A 22,340-nucleotide genomic window follows, 5' to 3' on the forward strand; every position below is an offset into this window, starting at 1 on the left:
GTAAGATTTTGAGTTTTAAATTTTCTCCCCCTTCCCCCCCTTCCTCCTCCCCAAGATGAAGTGTAATCTGATCTAGGATCTACATATACATTCATATTACACATATTTTCACATTAGTCAAGATGTAAAGAATAATTACAACTAGTGGGATGAACCACAAGAAGGAAGAAAGAAAACAACAAAAGAAAAGGTGAGCAAATAGTATGCTTCCATTTTCATTCAGACTCCAAAGTTTTTTTCTCTGGATGTGGATACCATTTTCTATTGATCACCAGACTATAAAAAGGGGTCTATAACGTTAAAAAAAAGTTAAGACCCCCTTATCTAAAAGGTGCTAAAAGCAATTTCACTTCAGATTCCCAGACCTAAGTGAGAGCTGGCCAACAATTCACTGAATTTTCAAGCTGTTATCTTCCAATGGCAGAGAATTCAGGCTATGCAGTAAAACGAACTAATAATCAGAACAGGACACCTGTGTAACACCTTAAAGTTATCAAATGCTTTACATACATAATGTCATTTGAGCCTTACAATAGCCTGAAAGGTCATAGGCACTTTCTGACTTCTGGCATTATGATCTCCTTTCTGAAGATGAGGGAAATATGGCTCACACAGGTTATGTGACTTGCCTCTGGGCACACAGTTAGCAACATTACGCCATGGCTCAAAGGATAATCTCTAACCAGAGACATGCTATTCAATAATAAAGCTACTTTTTTCCCATGTGAATTTTCCATAAGGAAATCAAATGAACAGGGCTCCATCATCTCCAAATGGAGATGCATAGTTCACAATGGAGCTTCTTAAGTCTATGTTTACTGCCCTGATTCACAGAAAAGATGTTTCAGCCTGAGTCTGGCACTAATGTCTGCCTGAAGACAGTTAATATTGGGGCAGAAAAGACCCTGACTCAGATGTAATAAGAACATCTCCTCTCTTACCTTGGGTTTTGAAAGTCCAGTCACTGAGTCTACCTGGGTCAAGAAAGCTTGATTCAGCTTAGTTCTTATTATTATCTTAGAGTTGGATTACTCTTGGTTATTGAATATGGATAATGAATTTGGCTTCCTTGAAGACTCAGTTCAAATCCTCCCTTCCTCAGGAGATCACTGCCAGTGCCTTCTTTGTGAGATTCTCTCCCATTTGTACCATATCTCTCTTCTATGTCTATAGTTGTTTGCCTGCTGCCTTCTCCATTAGAATGTAAGCTCTTTGAAGGCAAGGACTGTGTTGCATTTTCTTTTTTGTATCCTTAGCCCTTAGATTACAGCCTGACACTTAGTAAGCCCTTGATAAAGTCTTGTTGACCGACTGATTTCTTATCTATAATTTTACACATTTTGTATAGATGTTTCCTACAGAAATTGAATCAAATCAATGCCAAACCTAACTCCCCTCTTTTCCACTCTTAACTCCAGCCTTGGTACTCTCAATTCTGTAACTAGGTAACAATAGGGGTGGCCAAAGTATGCTGAAATCAGTAATATTCACTTAACATATAAGTGGTTCCATTAGATCTTTTTCTGAGCTGCCTAAGCTCGTTTGTCATCTATAAAAATAATAAGCCTATATTTGCAAAGCATTTAAAGGATTATTAAGTCTTTTCTTCACAACAACTCTATTAAATTTGTATAAACAGAACATTGTCTCCATTTTTCAGGTGAGCAAAGTGACGATTTGGAGAGCTTGTCCGTGGGTCAGAAATAGTAAATGTATGGGCCAAGATATGAAATGAGGCCTCTGGTCTTCAAACCTAATGATTATTCTATTTTGCCCTGCTGCCTATGTACCTATGTCTCTGTCAAATAAAATGAGGCTCTTCAAATCCATGGTGAAAATTCATACAGAAACCACTTGGCTGAGTACTCAAAAATGTTTCCTTTGTAGATATTGATCCATGCTTTCAAAATAGCTAAATCGATTAGACTGGGTTTCCCTTATCAAACTCCATGAATCTTAGAGGTCTCCTTATGCAAAGAACTTTAATAATGGAAACTGACATGGACTGTTAAATAGGCCAGAAACAGGTAAGTGTTCTTTCTTTCTTCCAAATGTAATTTAATGCTTTTGCCTTCAGACTGTGCATACAATGGACCTCATCTGGTCAGACTCTTGTTTTCCTTTACTTTAGTCAGTTGCATTGCTTAGACTGGTCCTGTAGCTCCATGTCTTAGCTGTCATCAGAGGACAATGGGAGTGGAGATACTCCTCCATTTAATACCTGGAGGTATTAAACTCTGAAAGATAGCATCAGGGCAGTCCACTCTGCCCCCCCACTGGACTAATGTGGCTAGCAGAGTGTGATGGCTAAGAGGTGAGTGACCATTAAGAAGTGACGAAGTAGCAGAGGTTACTTTAAGCCATCAATCAACCAAGTACTTGTCAAGTACCTTCTATGTGCTGGACACTGTGTTAGGCACTGGGACGATAAAGATAAAAAATGAAAAATGTAACTGTATGTAAGCATAAGTATACATATGGCGTCTACTATATGGTGGGTACTGTGGTAGTGCATTTCCACAAACATTAACTCACTTGGTACAACAACCTTGCAAGATAGGTACTACTATTATCCTTATTTTACAATTGAGGCGATTAAGGCAAGCAGATGTTAAATGACTTCCCCAGGGTCACACAGTAAGTATTTGAGGCTGGATTTCTTGATTCCCAGGGCCAATACTCTATCTACTGTATCACCAGGTACCTGTATATTAGTCCATGTTGTTTTTCAAAACCACACACACATACAGAGCAAAATACAACAAAACAACAAATCCCCTGGCTAGGATATATCTAAATTTATCATGGAAGATGAATATTACATACACACATTTGTATGTGTATGCACACACATGTACACATACACAAATGCATGTAAAAACATGGTTATATGTACATGCTTGAATATGTACTGCATGGGTGTGTACACACACATATGCTAAACAGGGGTGGGGAATCTTCAGCATCAAGGCCACATGTGGCCCTCTAGGTCCTCAAGTGCAGCCTGTCGACTAAATCCCAATCCGGGATTTGTTTTGTGAAGAGCCCACATGTGTCCTCAAGGCCGTAGGTTCCCCACCCCCAAATAAGTGCTCAGACAATGCTTGTGATGACAATAAGACAAGCCTCAAGAAACACTCTCAAAAGAATCCATTGAGTTGCCCAATATTCACAAAGTCAAATGGCCATCCGAATTTTTCAGAATAGGGGTGATCGTGATTTGGGGGAGCAATCTGTAAAGAATATTAAATCAAATCAGATTGGGGACAGAAAGAGCTACAGTCTAATCCAGGCACACTAACGAATAATGAGTTTATTTGGGCAAATCATATAATTTTGCCAAGCTAATAAAATTTCAGGCAATTAATTTTATATTTCCAAGTGTTTTCCTTTGCTTTTGAAAGGCCAGGCAGATAGTGGTTTCCTTACAAATACATGGTATTAGATACTATTACTAATCAGTGAGGAGAATGACGACAGTCACAAAATCCTAATTACAGCTCTGTAAGAGGCCTCAGAGGACAGCTTGTCCAACCCTGTCACCCCTACTCCTTTACTTCATTCTCCAGATAAGGAAACTAAAGTCTAAGAGGTCAAAAGACTTCAAATGTCACACAGGTCAGAGGTGGCATTTGAATCCAGGTTCTTTGACCCCAGAGTTATTGCTATTTCCACTCTATGCTATCTCCAATAAATGTCTCATTATGGTGTGGATGTGACCAGGGATTCCCAAAGGTCAAGCTCTAACTGGTACTAACCAAAGCTGGAAAGGCTTTGAATTAGGGCTCAGGGGATGGGCTACATGCCTGTTATTTGAGGACCTGCCTAGTTAACTTTGCAGAAGAAGTTCATTAGCAAATGAGATGAGGAGTACTGCGTTTTTCAGCCAAAGCAACTCTCTAAGACAATCTACTAAGCCTGGTTGTGCTCTGTATTGGACCAAGCTGTGCCCACATGAAGAAAATCTCAAAGTTTCTCAAGGATCAAAGGGAAGGTTAGACTAAAGAGTTGAAATGGTGATCACTGTATAAATAATGCTTATTCTCTCATTTGTCATTGTAAAACATAATTATAGTAAAGTAAAAGTAACAAGAGATGTTCCTAATTGCTTTCATGTATTGTATATTCAAGCAATATGTATACTGTACTTCCTTTTAGGAACTAGAGGGTAGCAGCTCATTTTTTTTTTTTTTGCTTTTTGGAGGGCAATTGGGGTTAAGTGATTTGCCCAAGGTCACATGGCTAGTTTTGTGTGTGTGTGTGTGTGTGTGTGTGTTAAGTGTCTGAGACCGGATTTGAACTCAGGTACTCCTGACTCCAGAGCTGGTGCTCTGTTCACTGCGCCACCTAGCTGCCCCTCATTTTTTTTTTAAAGGAATAAGAGGAAGTAAGAAGAGAAATAGGTGGAAGGAGAATATAGTTGTTGTCAAAAGATTTGGGTTCAAATTCCTCCTCTGATACTTCCTGTATGATGTTAGGAAAACAATTCCTAATCTGTAAAATGAGTATTAAATTAGATAACTTCTGAGCATCCTTCTAGCTGTGAATCTATGATTCTAGGCACCCAAGTAGTTTCTGCTCATCTTGCTAAGACTCTTTATATTTTTTTTTTTTAGCAAAAATGACAGTTTAACAGGCTCCAAGTTCAGATTTGGTGGTTTATGCTGGCTTTGTTCAGACTGAACGGTGCCAGGATCTTCACCAGATAGCATCGATCCAGTGTGGAATGAAGAATTCTCCAGCCAGGATAATGGCCTGAGGATTCATCTACTTGACTGAAACTTCAGAAGCCTTGGCTGTCCTAACTGTGCTAGGAGACAGTAAATATGAGGTTTACTTCTTTGGAAGTTAGGCAATTCACACAGGTGAATAAAGTTCAGGAGATTAGTTTAAAGCCAGAACAGCAACACAAACACGTTGTTTTTCAGCATCTGTTTTATCTTAATCACAAACTAAAAAATTCACTTATAATCCTGTATACAAAAGCCATGTTTATATCAATATCATATGCAACTCACTTGAAATCGTATACATTAAAACAAAAACCAGAAATCCAAGTTAATGGTCAAAGACAACCAATAACAAAATCACTAAATTCCAGTTGTCAAACATAATTTATTATGTATATTTCTGCACAACCCCTCTCTTTTGGGGGCCAAAACAGTAATTATTAAAACTAAAGTGATATGGGTGAGTGTTTATGACTTCCTATTGAAAAGCCTGACTTAAAGCCGTATTCATTTAAGGCTGAAGAAAATCATGTGGAGATCTCTGTGAGATGGCCTAGTGCCTTTATATCCTCTTGTCAAACCTCAGCAGTTTTATTTGTAGTGATACATGCCGGAGAAGGTTGGAGGTTAAAGTTGATAGGGGGGCCAACAGGAAAACCAACCAACTCCTTCCAAAAGATTACAACCTTTAACATATTAGGATCTGTCTGCAGTTTCTGATAATTTTACAAGTCTGCGGTTAGTGTAGTTTTGTTTTGTTTTGTTTTTTAACGAACTGATTCTCAAATTGGAGATCAGATACATCTACTTTCATGTTGGTTTAGTCCAAAGTTATAATATACCTCAGTTTATTGCAGTTTAAACTATTTCTTTAGTTTTAAGTTCCCATTCTCTCCCCACCCCAACCCCCCAAATACCTGACTTGGGGAAAGCTTAATTACCTGTCTTAATTCCCTAAGAAAAGAAGCTTTTCATTAAGACAACATGAATCTGTTGCAAAAGCAAACCTGGTTTATTGTACGACAAGATTATGTTTTATCAACCTTTTATCTGGAATAAGGTTCTTTCCTTGATCCTCTTCTAGCAAATGCCTCATAACTGGAGATGGACCAACGCAGTTTTCAAATAAGCCATAGCTGAAATTCTGTAGCAATAGTCAATTCTCAAAGTAAAACAAAACACAGCTATGGTTGCCAAAATGCAACAGTTCTACTGAGGAAGACGGGAAAATAAACATGGACCCAGCATGGGAAGACAAATGGACACTCATTTCTCATTTAGTGAGCCCATGGCCTAGGTCAACACAGTCCCCTCAAATGAAGTCAAGAACTTCTAAGAAGAAGGCAGCTTTAACGGGATTACTTGTTCTGCAAGAAACTAAGGCAAGGGGAAGCTAGGTGCATAGTGAATAGAGGTCCAGCCCTGGAGTCAGGAGGACCTGAGATCAAATCCAGCCTCAGACACTTAACACAAAACTAGCCATGTGACCTTGGGCAAGTCAATTAACCCCAATTGCCCTACCTTCCCCCCTCCAAAAAAAAGAAACTAGGGCAACAGTGTCTACTCTATTTACCCTCTGCTTCTAATTCTTTTGTGAAGAATAATGGTTCAGGATTTATAGAAACCTGTAGTTATGAGAAGTATTTTTGAAATATGAAATAATATTTTTACCATATATCTTAATACCAAAAGCTTAATCATTTTTTACCCACCCAAATAATTTACAGAAAAAAAAGTTTTTGTATTTGTAAAAGAGAGAATTGCTAAGGTCTCTTTTAGCTCTAAAATGTAATTCTATGAAAAATATATTCTATGTATTCTAAAATTTTATTCTATGGTGTGGCTGGGTGGTACATTAAATAGAGCACCAGCTCTGCGGTCAGGAGGACCTAAGTTTAAATCCAAACTCAGATACTTGACACACTTGGGCAAGTCACTTAACCCCAACTGCCCTTCTTCCCCCTCCAAAAAGCAAAAAAAAAAATATATATATATATATATACATATAGTCTATGAAAAAGCAGCATAGTATAGTGAATAGTAGGATTGGTCTTATATTCTGGAAGGCTTGAGGTCAAGTCTGGTGTCTGACATATGACAGTTGGTGAACAAACTCTCAGCATCCCAGGTAGTTTTCAATGTCTTGGGTAAAGACATGATATTAATCTACATCAGTGGAGGGTATATCCATACTGGGAGTTTCCTTTATGATGGAAAAAACAGGTCTGTAACCCACGGGATTGGGGGTATGGAAGAGAAAAAAGTTCAGACACCTTTGATAGATACAGATAGAAAACATCATACAATTCATTCAAGATAAAAGGCATTTAAAAAAATACTGTTATATAACTCTCAAAATGTCTGAACTAGCTTTTATTAAACTTAAAAAAACCACACACAACATAAAACCATATCTGATTTTAGGTAAGTTCCAAATTCCATATGGGATAAAGATGACATCTGAAAAGAATTTCAAAATGACAAAAATCAAAGATTTTTTTATTCTAGCATAAAGCAGTGGCAGTTCTTCTCTATCTAGATATGGCACATAACCTGAAAAACTGTAAAAGTAGCATCTTGAAATACTTTCGAGAAAAGCCATAGAATATTTCCATAGAATGACAACATTTTGAGCTAAAAGAGACCTAAGCAATCCTTTCTTTTACAGACAAAAGAACTTAAAAGTCCAATGATGTCTGTGAATTGAGTGAGCAAAAAATGATGAAGCTTTGATGTTAACGTTTATGGTCAAAATTATAATATTTCCTATTTCAAAAATTAGTATAAAAAGTATAGTTCTTAGAATATAACTATTTTCTTTTCACAAATTTTCTACATAAGTGTTTTCTGATATGGAACTGAAGCTCACCCAATATTTGGGGAACCATTAACTTTTACATGAGCAAACTTTTTCAAAACATTACCAACCATTACATCTTATGAGAAAGGCACCCTTAGGTGAAAGTATTTGTGAAAATTATTTACTTGCTAAAATCTCAACAAGTACTTGAAAACACTTTTGTGGTTCAGTTGTGCTTTCTGTTAAGGAACTTCTGGTTTTAAATGTTTATTCCTCCTAATAAAGGGCCACAGATGATCCTGTGGATGAGTCTCAAAGGCACCCAGTCAGAAACCATCAATCAGAAGATCTAGATTCAAGTCCCAAGACTGTGAGTGAGACAAATCAGCTACTTCAGGCAGAAAATTCAGGGCAAATGTCTTCATTTGTTTTTCAGTGTCCTCATCTCCTACCTGGTCTTCAATTCACTTTGTCTTATAAAATGGCTAATTAATGATCATTATGAATAGGACATGGTCCTTCTCAAAAAGGTCGATGCATTGTTTCATAGACATGCCATCTTTTTTCTCACATGTAAAATGAAGACAGTGCTTTTTTGTCAGCCTTCCCTCTTAGCTGGAAGTTGTGGAAGATAAAGTGATTTTAGTCTATCTGGAGATTTCAAGTTTAGAGTTGCTGCTATCGTTGTTAAGTCGTTTTATGTGGTTTTTTAGTTGTGTCCAACTCTCCATGACCCCATTTGGGGTTTTCTAGGCAGATACTGGACTAGTTTTTTTTTTTTTTGTCTTTTTCTTCTGCAGCTCATTTTACAGATGAGGAAACTGAGGTCGACAGGGTTAAGTGACTTGCCCAGGATCACACAGCAAAGTAACCATCTGAGGCCAGATTTGAACTCACAAACCTGAGTCTTCCTGACTTTAGGCCCAAGTGCTGTATCCACCACACTGCATTATTAATACTATAAAAGGTTTTATAGCATAGTAGATAAGGACTGGTCTTAGAGTTAGTAATACCTAGATTTAAAAACTGCCTCAGCCAACTAACCAGTTTCTCAGAAACCCTTATTTTACAGATGAAAAATTGAGATCTGTAGTAGTTAAGTGGATTCAGAGTTGCAATCCAGGGTTCTCTCATTCCAAAACTAGTCCTTTTTTTCATTTTTACTCACTGCCTCCCATATGTCACTTAATCTCTCAGTACCCTAGTCCATGCTTTAAAATTTTAAGCAACAAATAAATTCATGTTCTTCTTTGAAGGAGGGAATTTCCACATTTGTAGGTCCCTCTACTGGGAATTACAGGTCATGTCTAACAACAACAACAACAAAAATCAGGTCATGTCTAACCAAAATCATGATAAAAATAAATAACCATAAACTTTCAATTTCGAAAATTAGTTTCCAACTTCAACTTGTTTAAATTTGTTATAAAAAGATGCCTTTTATTTATGAAGCTATTTAAATGTATAAACAAGTGAATATGACATTTAGTTTTGTAATAGAACCCATTATTAGGTGTTAAGGTGGCACAGTGGATAGAGCACTGGTCTTGGAGTCAATAAGTCAGGTCAGGAAGACCTGATCTCAAATCCATCCTCAGATATTTACTAGCTGTGGGATCCTGGGCAAGTCACTTAACCTCTGTTAGCCTTATTATCCTCATCTGTAAAATGGGGGTAATAATAACACCTACTTCCCAGGTTTGTTGTGAGGATTACATAAGATAATGAATAATAAGATAACTTAGCACAGTGCCAGGAACATAGTATGTGCTATATAAATGTTGGCTATTGTTATTATTATTATATTGGGTCAAATTTAAAGCCCTAAAATTTTTATAAATAAACTTCAGTGAATCTCAGTTTCCTCATCTGTAAGATGAGATGTTTGCATTAGATGACCTCTTGTGCACCTTCCAGTGTGAATATTAACCTTATCATGCCAAATTTACTATAGCCAGGGGCATCGGGAAAGCCAAGTACTAGAAACAAAATGCCAAAAACCTACTACCTGATTCTGTGCCCAGGTGACTTAGAAATTTTTCAATATATAATATTTTAAAATAAATAACTTTCCAGGCATCAAGGGCAGGCTTATGTTCAGTACATATATTGACTTTGAAGATATGTGATAATGATGCATTCATAAAAATTATTGATAGACACATATAATCTTTGTCAATAAAAGAACAATAATATGGGTTAGAAAGTAAAGTGGATAATAGTCATAATGAAAGTTATACAGATTTTCTGGGGTTTAGATTTCTCTCCAATTGACCGTGATTATTTTTAGAAAGTAATGGTTGCTTCATATAACAATAATGCTGGAATTAAGTTATTTAGATTCTAATGCACGTCAAAGTTGAACAAATTGCTAAGTGAATTTAAAAAGAAGATACAATAAACTCATCCAAGCAAGCGCTGTGTCTTTAGAAGTTCAGTCTTTGGCATATAAGTGGGTGTTTAATGTGAAATAATGACAATAATTTACTTATCCTTTACAGAACCCTAGGCTTGTGCTAACAACGAATAAAGTTTACCTTAAATATAGAAAATGTTTAGTGGAAGGGGACAAATTTACTGCTTTTAGAAACTGTTTTAGTTTTAGTGTTTGAAAATGTTAGATAGATGATTTCTTCAGTATCTTCTTGCAACGTACCTGACATATGTGATGCTTAATTTGCAGCTGTGTACTCAGCCTGGCTGTTTTAAAAATTCATAAATTAGTTATATAATATTCCATTTGAAGGAATGGAAAAAAATAGAGAATGACACAGATATGTTTTCTAGCTATTATGATTATTTGGATACTTTGAGGGGCCCAGAACCTCTCGACATAGAGGATTATGACTAAGCAATGGTTTAGTTTTAGACGAGAAAGCCAAAACACCAGGTCCCTAATTCTTGGACTGGCTATGAGACAATTTGAGTATCACAGGCTAGAAGGGACCTTAGAGACCTTTCATTTTATAACTAAATAAAATGAGGACCAGAGAAATTAAATGACTGGTCCAGTATCAAAGCAGAGATTTGAACCCAGATCCTTTCACTCAAGAGTCATGGTTCTTTCCATTACATCATCACTGATATTTTGGGGGTAGAGGGGTTCCCTTTGGTTTTCATTGGCTGGTAGAGGGCAGATATTTATACATGGTGTCATCTAGACTTTCCTAGGGTACTCCAAGATTTGCCTGGAATCTTAAGGCCATGCTCTTGTGGTTTCCTAAATAGACATATAATGGATAGTAGTGGGTCTGGATGGAAATTTTTCCTCTGATGCTCTCCTGGAGTAGGCCCAGGGCTGTCAAGAGGTCTATGCATATGGACTAAGGAGGAAATATGGGTGCTGCAGGAAATATCTAACAGTTACTTGGTGACTCACCAAATACAGCACTTTACATACATGGTCTCATTTGGGCTAGAATAGAGAAGGGTAAACTGAGACTTAGACATTATCACACAACTAGCAAATGTCAAAGGGAGGATTTCAACCTGATCCTGAATCAAAGTTTAGTACTCTGTTTGACTCTGTCCATTATACCACCTGCCCCTGTAGAAAAGGCATGTGCTTACCCCTTTCTATGTTAACTCCCTTGTTTTCAAAATTCTTTCTTTCAAATAGACCACGTATACCAGAATCATGATTTTTGTTAGCAAAGGAAAACTTTTTCAATGTTCCCAGGGTAAATCATTTTGACAATGCTACAGTTTCAATTGGAGCATGATCTTTTTTAATGGATATGAAAGATCAAGGGTAAAACAAAACAAAACAAAACAAAACTCTGAACACATTCAGGGCAAAAAAAAGTTTCCTGTTCTTTTTCTGAAGACTGGTTTTCTTTTCCTTTTTTTTTTTTCTAATTTAATAGTATTTTTCCCCAATTACATGTAAAAATAGTTTTCAATGTTCATTTTTGTAAAATTTTGAGTTCCAAATTTTTCTCCCTGCCCTCTCTCCTCCTCCCTAAGACAGCAAGTGATCTGATATATATTATATCTGCACTATCACATTAAATATATTTCCACATTAGTCATGTTATGAAAAAAGCAGAACAAAGGGTAAAATCATGAGAAAGAAACAAAACAAAACAAAAAAAAGTGAAAATATCATGCTTCAATCTATATTCAGATTCCATAGTTCTTTCTTTGGATAAGGTTAGCATTTTTTCATTGTGAGACTTTTTTTTTTCGGGGGGGGGCTTTTTGGAGGGGGTAAGGTAGGGCAATTGGGGTTAAATGACTTGCCCAAGGTCACATGGCTAGTTTTGTGTGTGTGTGTGTGTGTGTGTGTGTGTGTGTGTGAAGTGTCCGAGGCTGGATTTGAACTCAGGTCCTCCTGATCCCAGGGCTAGTGCTCTATTCACTGTGCCACCTAGCCACCCCAATCATGAGTATTTTGGAATTATTGAAGACTAATTTTAAAAAAGAAAATTAAAAGGCAATATTTTGGATTATGATTTTTTTTTTAAAGACAAACTAGATGTTTAAGATAAAGTCTTCATATACTGCAAGAGACCTAAAAAAATCATCTAACCTAACTTGCTTATTTGAAGGATGTGGAAAATGGGTCTTAGAGAGGGTAAGTGATTAGCCTGACATCACAGTTTTAAAATAGAAGTGAGATTCAAACTTAGGTCTTTTAACTTCGTGGCACCACAAGACTGTGAGAAAAGAACACTCTAAATGCTTGGAAAGTGTGCTGAAAAGACCCTGAATGATCTTTCTATTCATACCCTTATTTTTTTTCCCCTTTTAATGTGGGTCTTTGTGGTCTACTCAAATACTACTCTGATGTCTCATTAATGTCATGGATATGGCTCTGGGCCTTCAAAGAATAAAAGCTCTGACCAGTCACACCAAGCTAGAAAGTCTCCAAATATGAGCTAAAAGACAGAGTATGACCTAAGGTCTAGTCTGGTGAAGTTTAGAGGCTCATCACCAGAAGCCCTGCCACCAGATGAAAACGGTATACCACAAAGTGGAGTGGTTATTTTCCTCTTTTTTGAAAAAAGTATCCATACAATGCCTATTTCAAGGACTAAAGCAGTTTGAAGTTCTGACAGTGATAGCTGAGACCCAGGTTAGGAGTATAGGTAGAGATATAAAACTGAACACTAGATATGGGGTTGAGATGGAGAGGTTAGGCTTGAATCATTTGGACAGAGGCAGTAGTTCAAATCCATCACTTGGAAGAAAGAAAAGATCCTTGAATACCTATGTCTAGTAGGCAAGAGAAGGAAGAGGAGGGGCGGCCAGGTGGCTCAGTGAGTAAGAGCACCGGCCCCAGTGTTGGGATGACCTGGAGATCGAATCCCGGCTCAGATACTTAGTACCACACCCAGAAGTAACTGGCCGTGTAACCTTGAGCAAGTTACTTAACCCCGATTGCTTTAAAAAAAGAAGAAGAAGAAGAAGAAGGAAGAGGAACCAGCCAAGGAAAACAAAATAGCTATTAGTGAAGTGGGAAGAAGAAACAAGATAGTATCATACATTTAGGAATGTGTCATTACCCGAACAATTTTACTGAACAAATTTACCTGGAAAGGGGAGGAGAGTGACTGGAGGAATGAATACTAACATGTTCAGTTAGTCATTTAAGATGACGAAAGAGGAAAACAAAAATGACAAATTCATGGTCACCCTATGAAAAAATATAATGAAATAGTTGGATATGTAGATGGTGTGTGGGAAGAAAGGCAAAAGAACCAACTGCAAACTAAGGAAAGCTTTTTTCACTAATGAGATGGCATAAATTGTCTTGTGGAAGAACAAGTCCCTTTTGGTTCATCTAAGTAAATAGAAATTTAGGGCTGTTAGAAAATAATGAAAAAGGGGTGGCCATATGGCACAGTGAATAGGGTACTGGCCCTGGAGTGAGGAGGACCTGAGTTCAAATCTTGCCTTAAACACTTAACATAAAAACTAGCCACGTGACCTTGGGCAAGTCACAACGCTAATTGTACTACAAAAAAGCAAAAAAAAAAAAAAAAGAAAATGATGAAAAAATAAGGCCTAGCTTTGTAGGGTGGATAACTTTCTATTAAAGCCCAAAGCAGTCCTACAACCTTTGTCTGACATCATTTTTATGTGCCCTTACAAAATCTTAATAAAGAATCAGGGTTGGATTTATCTATCATCTTTGGCCAATTTCTTCTTCTCCAACCAAACATATGAGATAAGAGGACCTCCACAAATGATCAGAACTACCAGGAAGGACAGATTTCAGAGAGAAATTTATAGATCTGGAATTATATCTTATTATAGTAAAAAAAATTTGATGATCCCAGTGGAAGCTATAATGATAAATCTACTTTGAGAAAATCTTATTACTTAATGTTTACTGAATTTTTGAGGGTTAATCTCCTTATCAAACTAATATATATGACCCTTTCAATTTTAACATTCTGATTTCTTGATAAAGAAATGGAACAGAATACAAAGCAAGAAAGCGTTTCAAGGAAGAGAGGACGAGTGTGGTCAACAATGTTTGCAAAAATAAAGGCCAAGAAGGATTGTTACTGGAAAAAAGAAAAAGGCAATGGGTTTGGTGATTTGAAGATACAGAGATCATGGGTGATAACTGAAAGGGTAAATTTCAGTAGAATGGTTGTTGGAAGTCAGATTGCAAAAGTTAAAAAAACTTGGATGGTGGTAAAAAAAAGTAGAGATGGCTGAATATAGATTGCTATTTCAAGAAGCTTGGTGGTGAAAGGAAAAAGAGATAAGTGGTTAAGGGAAGGATTTCTTAAGATCGGGGAAGCCTAGATAAACAGAAGGAAAAAAGTCAGAAGTGAGAAGAAAATTCCCCCATCAATTATTCATTTTCTTTGAAATTGTCAATACCTTTGTTGGGATGGGATAGAATAGAGTAAAAGTGCAAGTATTAGTCTTAGAGAGGGGAAGAATGTTTCTTCTTTAGAGACAAGGAGGAAAAAATGGGTGAGAACACCAAGAAATTCTGAGGTGAAAAGGAAGGCCTACCAAGGAACTTGTAACAAATGGACTTGACCTTCTCAGTAAAGTAGGCAGTAAGACTATTTAATATCTGATCAGGATCCTGGAATGTAGTCTATAGGATAAGAAATAGAATCTTTCTCTATGCAAAGCTAACTGGATTGTATTAAGACAGAGGAGACAACTTAGTTACAAATGACATTCACACAGTAATTTCAAATTTATAAAGCATTTAAAAAAACTAACATTATCTCATTAGGTCTTTACTTTAACTTTACATCTCTATAAAGCAATTATTGTTGTTATCGTTATTATTATTTTTCCCATTTCTCACAAAGGAAACAGACTCAGAAGTGAAATGATTTTCCCCTGGTAACAGAGCTAGTGAAATTGACATTTAACCAAAGACACAAATCAAGTCCTTTCCCCATAAATCTAGCATCTGATAAAGCTTCATTTTATGCTTTTGATTATAAAATCAGCAAGTTCTAAACAAATGAGATATCATACTCAAATATGACCACATTCTTCAGTGGTTTGCCCACCCTGCAAACAGTATTTTTGGATTTGTTGGGTAGCTGATGTTTTGCATGGTTTGATGTTTGATTATTTATAAGCAATGGAGATCTTTTTTAAAAAAATCTGAAAACAGGGTCAGCTGCTATGGAGTTAAGTTTAATATCAGTAAAACAACTAAACACAACTTTTGAAAAAAGTGCTGAGAAAAATGTAAGGATTCCATTGTAGAATCATAACAAAGAAAGCACTGATTTTAAAAATGCATTAACATATGCTCTTCAGAAGTAACTTGAGATGCTTTATATGTGAATGCCTATGTATGACGACTTTTTATTGTAAAATATTTATATTTAGTAATTATGGTGACTAATATGTTTAAGACTAAATATAAAAATATCATTTCTAAAAATATATTATATAGACACAATAAGCAACATACATAACTCTGCACAGAATATCATGATAAATGAATAAGTAGATAGTAAGCCATATGATCCCTCACATTAAACAGAAGCGTCATTTATCTCAAAACTGAGCTTCTGTGGTAATGCTACTAAGTTACTTCAGTCAGAAGTGAAGTAGTTATTGGGCCTAGCATAAACTAAAGACTAACTTCAAAAGGATGTCAGTTCTAAATTTCCTAAGGAAAGCTTGAGTTTCTTTATATTATTATCATCATCAATATTTATGAGTAAGAGAGATTGCAAATCATCTCCCCATATTATAAACATATCATTCTCTAGCTCTACCTTAAATAGTATTCTAGTTATTGGGAGATTTAATAAGGTCCTAAGTGGTATACAATTGAAGGGGAAAAAAAAAAATTAAACAGTGAATGGATTGCTCTGGAACTAGGAATAAGAACATGCACATTAAAACAATTTCTGAACAGAACACGAGTATTGAGTTGAAAGTTCAGATTTCTGTGGGATTGATTCAATTCTGAATGAAGTTCCCTTTAAAACTAAAGATAATTTGAACATCAAGTCCCTTAGTACTGGACTATGACTAAACAACTGGCCAGTCTAATTGATAGATCTGTTTTAGGAAGAAAGCAAACCAAGCTTATAAAAACCTTCACAGAAGATAAGGTGGAGGCAGAAATCCAAGAGCTCAAAGAAGAACAAGTCAGGGTTATTTATAAACAACTACTTATCACATAGTCAGGTTAACCTGTCTCTAGTTTGCCAAAAGCAATCTAGCTCAATGCTGCTCTGAGACACAGTGTTAATTAGGGTTTTTTTTTTTTTTACTAAACTCAAAAGGGAAATAAATGAGCTTTCACTTTTTTTGACAGAAAAGTGAAAATAACTAGGGAAAAAAAAACCAAAGTGCTCCATTCGAGGGAGAAAAATTAATCAACATTTCGAAACATACCCTGGAATTTTTCTGGTATACTATTTTGTGCTAGTGTCTCTCTAACATGAGAACAGAGTGTGTATAAACATGTTAATTATGATGAACAATGCATAAATGGATTTCACTGATCATTCTGGTCTTCAATTTTTGGTAATGGGGCTTGGGATGCAATAATGTGGCTAACAAAGGTCACAGTTCATTTTGATGCTGAAATAGAAAGTAAGAATCCAAAGCAGAAAAACCCTTTTGGGGAAGTGGGAGGAGGGGAGTAAGTACCATTTTAATGCATTATGATTCTAACTCTTAAATCAAACCTTAAAGAAAAAAATATTTATAAGACTCACTGTTCTGTGATTCAAGCATAATAGCTTCACAGATAACTTTTCCTTTATCCACAGTAACATGCAGTATCCTTACTAATGTATTAACACTATGAAATTTTATAACATTTTAGATTTCTTTGAAATGAAAAGTCTATTTTACTTTTTAATTAAATCTATTTCCCAGAAAGGTCTTTAAAGGCTCCACAAAGTACCTTGCGTTTTATTATTGCTGACAGTTATCTAAACCACGCTTGAATGCTCTCTTTATCCTTTAGTGAACAATTGAAAGATCATATGCTAAAAGACTTGTGCTCTCTCTTCTTCTTGCCCTGTAATTAAGGCATTTTAATACATTTCCTCATAGTTGTTAAAAGAGCACACTGTTAAGATTCATGGAATGAAACAATTTTGACTCTGGCATCCACATAAACATATACAATGTGAATGTGTTCTAATCGTGGATGTAAAAAAAATCAACCCTCAAATCACCATCATATGATGACTCTATGGAAAAAATAGGGTGGAGCTCGGGCCTCTCTGGTTTCCTTAATATATATCATCTATGAAACTCTGAAAATATAACATTCTGTTGAAATAAACTATAATTGCATATTAAGAATACACCCCCCCAAAACCTACAGAGGTTTAAAGAGGTTTGGGAGGTTGAGTTTTCTTCTGCTTTAAGCATGGGGAATTGTGTACAGTGATTTAAACAGCCAAATAAATAAGATTGTACTTTAAAATCTAAAAGGATTGAAGTCTTAATTAAGATCTATAAATAACTTCCCTGATTATAGAGGCAGCTATACAGAAGTCTATTTATCTTAATTTAACTTAAACTTTGGAGCTATTTTCATTTGTCTGAAGTAGAGGGACCGCAGTTCCAACTTGGCAAAGTATGTTTATAAAAATAATGAAAACAAACTTTAAGGGTGTAAGATTTATTCAACTTTCAGAACTGGTTTTCTCTCTATAGAAGGGCTATAATATATTGCTAATGACTCACATATTTGAATTCTTAACAACGGCCTTTCGCTGTACTATTTATTGTCATGAACTTTTTAAAAAGCATAAATAGGATGTTAATGTTTTTCTTGAGTGATAAATGAAAGTCTAAATTTTCCTACTTAGAAAATATTTGTGAAATATGAAATTAATCTTCACTACCCTATTAAAGCCAGGTGGGTCTAAATTTTGTCAGTGAGATAATTTTAAAATATGAGTATCTTTGGATAGACTTGGGGAGTTAACTGAAATGCTACTTAGATTTTTTTAAATTAAGGTCAGCTACAAAAGCATCACTGCAAACAAACTTTTAAGGCTAAATCTCATTTTTTACTGTAAATAATAACCTGTTCAATCTTTTACATTGACAATAGTTAGTTCTGGAGAAGCTCAAGAAGACATGACAAATGTTTCTGACTTCTTTTTCAACTGGACCTGGAAGGTCACTGCCGGACAAACAGAATACTGTACAACTGGGTTTATAAATTGTAAAATCTGCCAAAAAATTTTTAAGTCTATTTTTTTTTCTATAGAAAAGAAAGGACTAATGTAGTCAATATGGAACATCTGGTGATATGATAGATTTTTTTTTTCCTTGAAGCCATTAAAAGAATCTATCTTCAGATTAAGGAAGAGTTTTAAACCATGGTGATTCACAAAACTTGCAGTCTTTCATTTTTCTTGCTTCTCTCCCTACACAAGGATGCACACAGGCAAACACATTTAAAATAATTCCGATTGGGAAGCATGTGATACACCAGAATGAACTAGTATTAATGGTAATATGTTGCCATATTATTGTTAAAATAAGTACTCAAATACTCATAGCTCCAGTTTTGGGGGAAAAAAGACTTAAGATATCTAATTTTTTTTAAAGGACAACTATGGTTTTTGAATCAATCTACTCAAGAAATACAGATGTCCATTTCTCTTAAAGTTTTTTTCTTTCCTTTTTTTCCCCTTAGGATCAGTTAACAAGAAGGGCAGGTTTTCATTAAGCTTAATTTGTGTGGAACTAAATATTAAGTTGAGTTACTAAAATTGCATAGTCATAAATTGGTTAACTTTTAAAAATATCCTGTTGCACTTTTAACTGTAGAAATATACCTCCAGAATGTAGAAGGTAATAAAATGCTGATGAAAAATAGAAGTGTTAGAAAAAAGAAAGTGGTACTTTAACTGATTCTCATGGCATTTGTGTTAAATAAAAATATAAATTAACAAATAAAGACTTATATTAGTTTCCTCCCTTCCACAGCTTTAGCTAATAAAACTTCAAAACAGATCGGTGATGTACAGTTTTAAAATCTGAAAAATGAATGACCTTAAATGGAACCACATGAAATTTACAACAGTAAAGCTATCTGGGGCAAACATTACCAAAATTCAAATGAAGAAAATTCAAAATGAAATGGATGAAGGGCAATTAAGTACCTATTTTGACAATTCTAAGTGGTCAAGTTTTTAAAGTATGACACAGGAACCTTAACCTATCTATATATGAGTGATAAATGAGGCATTTTGTGTCATTACATTCCCATAAATCACTTTCTTTAACTGCTGACGGCTTTTATCAGATCTAACCTTTTCAAGCTTCTATTAGAGTGCTAACATTTTCAACTTTGACACATGTGCAGTTTACAAATTCTGCAGCTGATTAACTCTGGACAGAAGCTCACTGGCATCATTGTCTTTAAGTTGGGTTGAGAGCCTCAGGGTCTCAAAAACTCACACTTACACGACAGTAGAAAAATTTCCAGTAATGTATTTGGGCATGGGTGAGATTTTCAAGTTGCTAAACAATTGTTTTCTATCTTGATGACTCAGAAAATGATTACTTAAAAAAAAAAACCTGCTGGTGCTTGAATTCTCTAAACACCTAACTGAGTGAAATATTATTAATGGATAATCAATTTCCAAAGGTATAAATAATAAAGAAAACTAAAGAGAAGGCAATCATATACAGGGAATAATTTAGAAGGGTTATAATAATAATAGGGAGATTTAAGTGACTATTGGGTGATACCTACTCATTCAAACCAATCATCTTTTTTTGGAATACTCTAGCCTTCTAAATTAAAAGTCCCTTTTGTTTTGTCTGTGTACTTTGTGGACTCTTTTGATCAGTGCAGTCAGTCAATTCAATGAAATGGGAAAAAAAAAAAAACGTCGGGCTAGTTATCTGACATCACTTCATTAAAATATTCTTTCTTCTAATTTTCAACCAGTTGTATTGGCATAAAGAAGACCACCTACATCTGAGGATGACTGATTTCAAGCACCTGAAGAGTTGCCATGTTGGAGAGGATCTGTTCCTGGCTCCTGGAGTGATGGGTAAAAGTTGTAGAAGCATATTTCACCTTGATGAAATGAAAAATACTTCCTAAAAGTTCAAGTTCTCCTGAGAGGAAAAGTTAAAGTGGGATGATCACTTTTGGAGATGTCATGGAGGGAATTCTTGACAAGGTGATGTCAGGGATTTCCTCCAAACTGGGGATCATGGGATTTTGTGATTGTGTGACTTCCTATGAAGTTCTTGCCTGACACAAAAATGACCCACTGTATTCAATGCATACAGAGGTTACAATTTCCATGTATAACATAAGAATGCAATACCTGCAATAACCATTGGATGAAAGACCTCAGAGATCATTTAGTTTAACTTGTAACTGACTAAAAATTTCTGCTATAGCACTTTCAAAAGTGCTCTGCCTAAAAATCACTGACAAGGGACTTACTAACTCTTGTAGCAACTCATTTCCCTTTTTTTTTTCTAAAGCAATTGGGGTTAAGTAACTTGCTCAAGGTTACACGGCCAGTTATTATTTCTGGGTGTGGTGCTGAGTATCTGAGCCCGGATTTGATCCAGGTCATCCCGACACTGGAGCTGGTCTCTTGCTTGCTGAGCCACCTGGCCGCCCCATCCCATTTCACTTTTGACAAACTCTGCCTTGCCAATGTCTTTTCTAAAGTGTGCTGCTCACTACAAAACTTGTTGTTGAGTCATTTTTTTCAGTAGTGACTGACTCTTCCTGATTTCATACAGGGTTTTTTTTTTTGAGGGGGGAAGGTGAGGCAATTGGGGTTAAGTGACTTGTACAAGGTCACACAGCTAGTAAATGTGTCAAGTGTCTGAGTTCAGATTTGAACTCAGGTCCTCCTGACTCCAGGGCCAGTGCTCTATTCACTGTGCCACCTAGCTGCCCCCATACAGGGTTTTCTTGGCAAGGATACTGGAACAGTTTGCCATTTCCTTTTCCAGCTCATTTTAGAGATGAAGAACTAAAGCAAACATGGTTAAGTGATTTGCCCAGGGTCACACAGCTAGTAAGTGTCTGAAGCTGGATTTGAACTCAGGTCCTCTGAACTCCAGGGCCAGCATTCTATCTACTGTTAAGATCTAGCTGCCCCTCAGTATGGAGCACAATGACCCAAATGTGGTCTAGCCAGCAGGAATGTATTATTTGGAGCTCATGTCTCTCTTAACACAGATCAAGACAGCATTTCTGTTTCTGAATGTTGGATCACACTGTTGACAGGGATATCGTACTGCTGATTCATACAGCTCTTATCCTTTCCCACCTACATAATTTTGCATAACCTGTTGTCTATCTCCACCATTTTGTACATTTGATCTTTTAATCTAAGTGCCAGACTTCATATCTATCATGATCACATACCATTTTACTTGTTTTGTCTCACTAGTACGACTTGTCAATATATTTTGAGATCCCTATTCTAACATCTGATGTATTAGTTTATGTAAAATTATATATATGTATATATAAAAACACATTATAAATGTATATATACACTTGAGTATATATAATGTAAAAGCAAAAATATATTACTGCAAATTTGACAAGCACGCCATTGAAGTAATCTAATTCATTGATAAAAACATTGAACACAAAAGGGTCACAGACAGTGAACCTGTGGCACTTTGCTTATGACCTCTCTTTAGGTTGACACTGATCTCATAATTACTTCTCTTTAGATCTGGTCATTCAAGCAGTTACTGTTTACTGAATTGTACTATCACCTGGTCCATAAGGACATTCTGAGAAGTAAGTAGAGATCATTGTGAGCCAGGTCCATCCCTGTAAGTTCCTGTAACATCACTTTACTTATCTCATAAAAGTGAAACATATATAAAAGTAAATAGTTTAATCATCATTTTGGGTTTCAATTCCATTAATTATTCTTTCTTTTATAGTTCCTCATCCGAGTACCTCTTTCCTTGGTAGAGAAATGCTCTACTGAAATATAGCTATACTATGCACACAGTATTCTCTTGTACTACCAGTATACTCTTTTTGTAAAAAACAGAGAGAACAGTACCCTATGGTTTGATCCTGATGAACCTCAAATGGCTTACAGTGACCTCTGCTTCCTTCTCCAAATGCCAACAAACCATTTCCTTCTATAAGTATTAGAATTTTCATAAGAGGGGCAGCTAGGTGGTGCAGTGAGTAAAGCGCCGACCCTGGAGTCAGAAGGACCAGAGTTCAGTTCCTGCCTAAGACACTTAACACCCCCACAAAAAAAAACTAGCCGTGTAACCTTGGCAAGTTACTTAACCCCAATTGCTCTCCAAAGGCAAAAGAAAAAGAAAAAGAGAAAGAAAGAAAGAAAGAAAGAAAGAAAGAAAGA

The 22,340-nt window shown here is 35.9% G+C and overlaps 1 protein-coding gene and 1 long non-coding RNA gene across 6 annotated transcripts in view; one reads left to right on the forward strand and one right to left on the reverse strand.

The window, feature by feature from the left end:
* Positions 1–22,278, forward strand: part of LOC138168795 (uncharacterized) — an 83,408-nt gene extending 61,130 nt beyond the window's left edge. The window contains exon 4 of the long non-coding RNA XR_011170212.1: positions 19,916–22,278. This is a non-coding gene — a long non-coding RNA (uncharacterized lncRNA). The remainder of the gene's footprint in view (positions 1–19,915) is intronic.
* Positions 1–22,340, reverse strand: part of CDIN1 (CDAN1 interacting nuclease 1) — a 274,152-nt gene that overhangs the window by 64,085 nt on the left and 187,727 nt on the right. The window lies entirely within an intron of this gene.

The sequence above is a fragment of the Petaurus breviceps genome, unplaced genomic scaffold, assembly GCF_028583685.1.
Source record: "Petaurus breviceps papuanus isolate PSGF00001 unplaced genomic scaffold, PetGlider_PUasm1.0 37, whole genome shotgun sequence".
Lineage (NCBI taxonomy): Eukaryota > Metazoa > Chordata > Mammalia > Diprotodontia > Petauridae > Petaurus > Petaurus breviceps.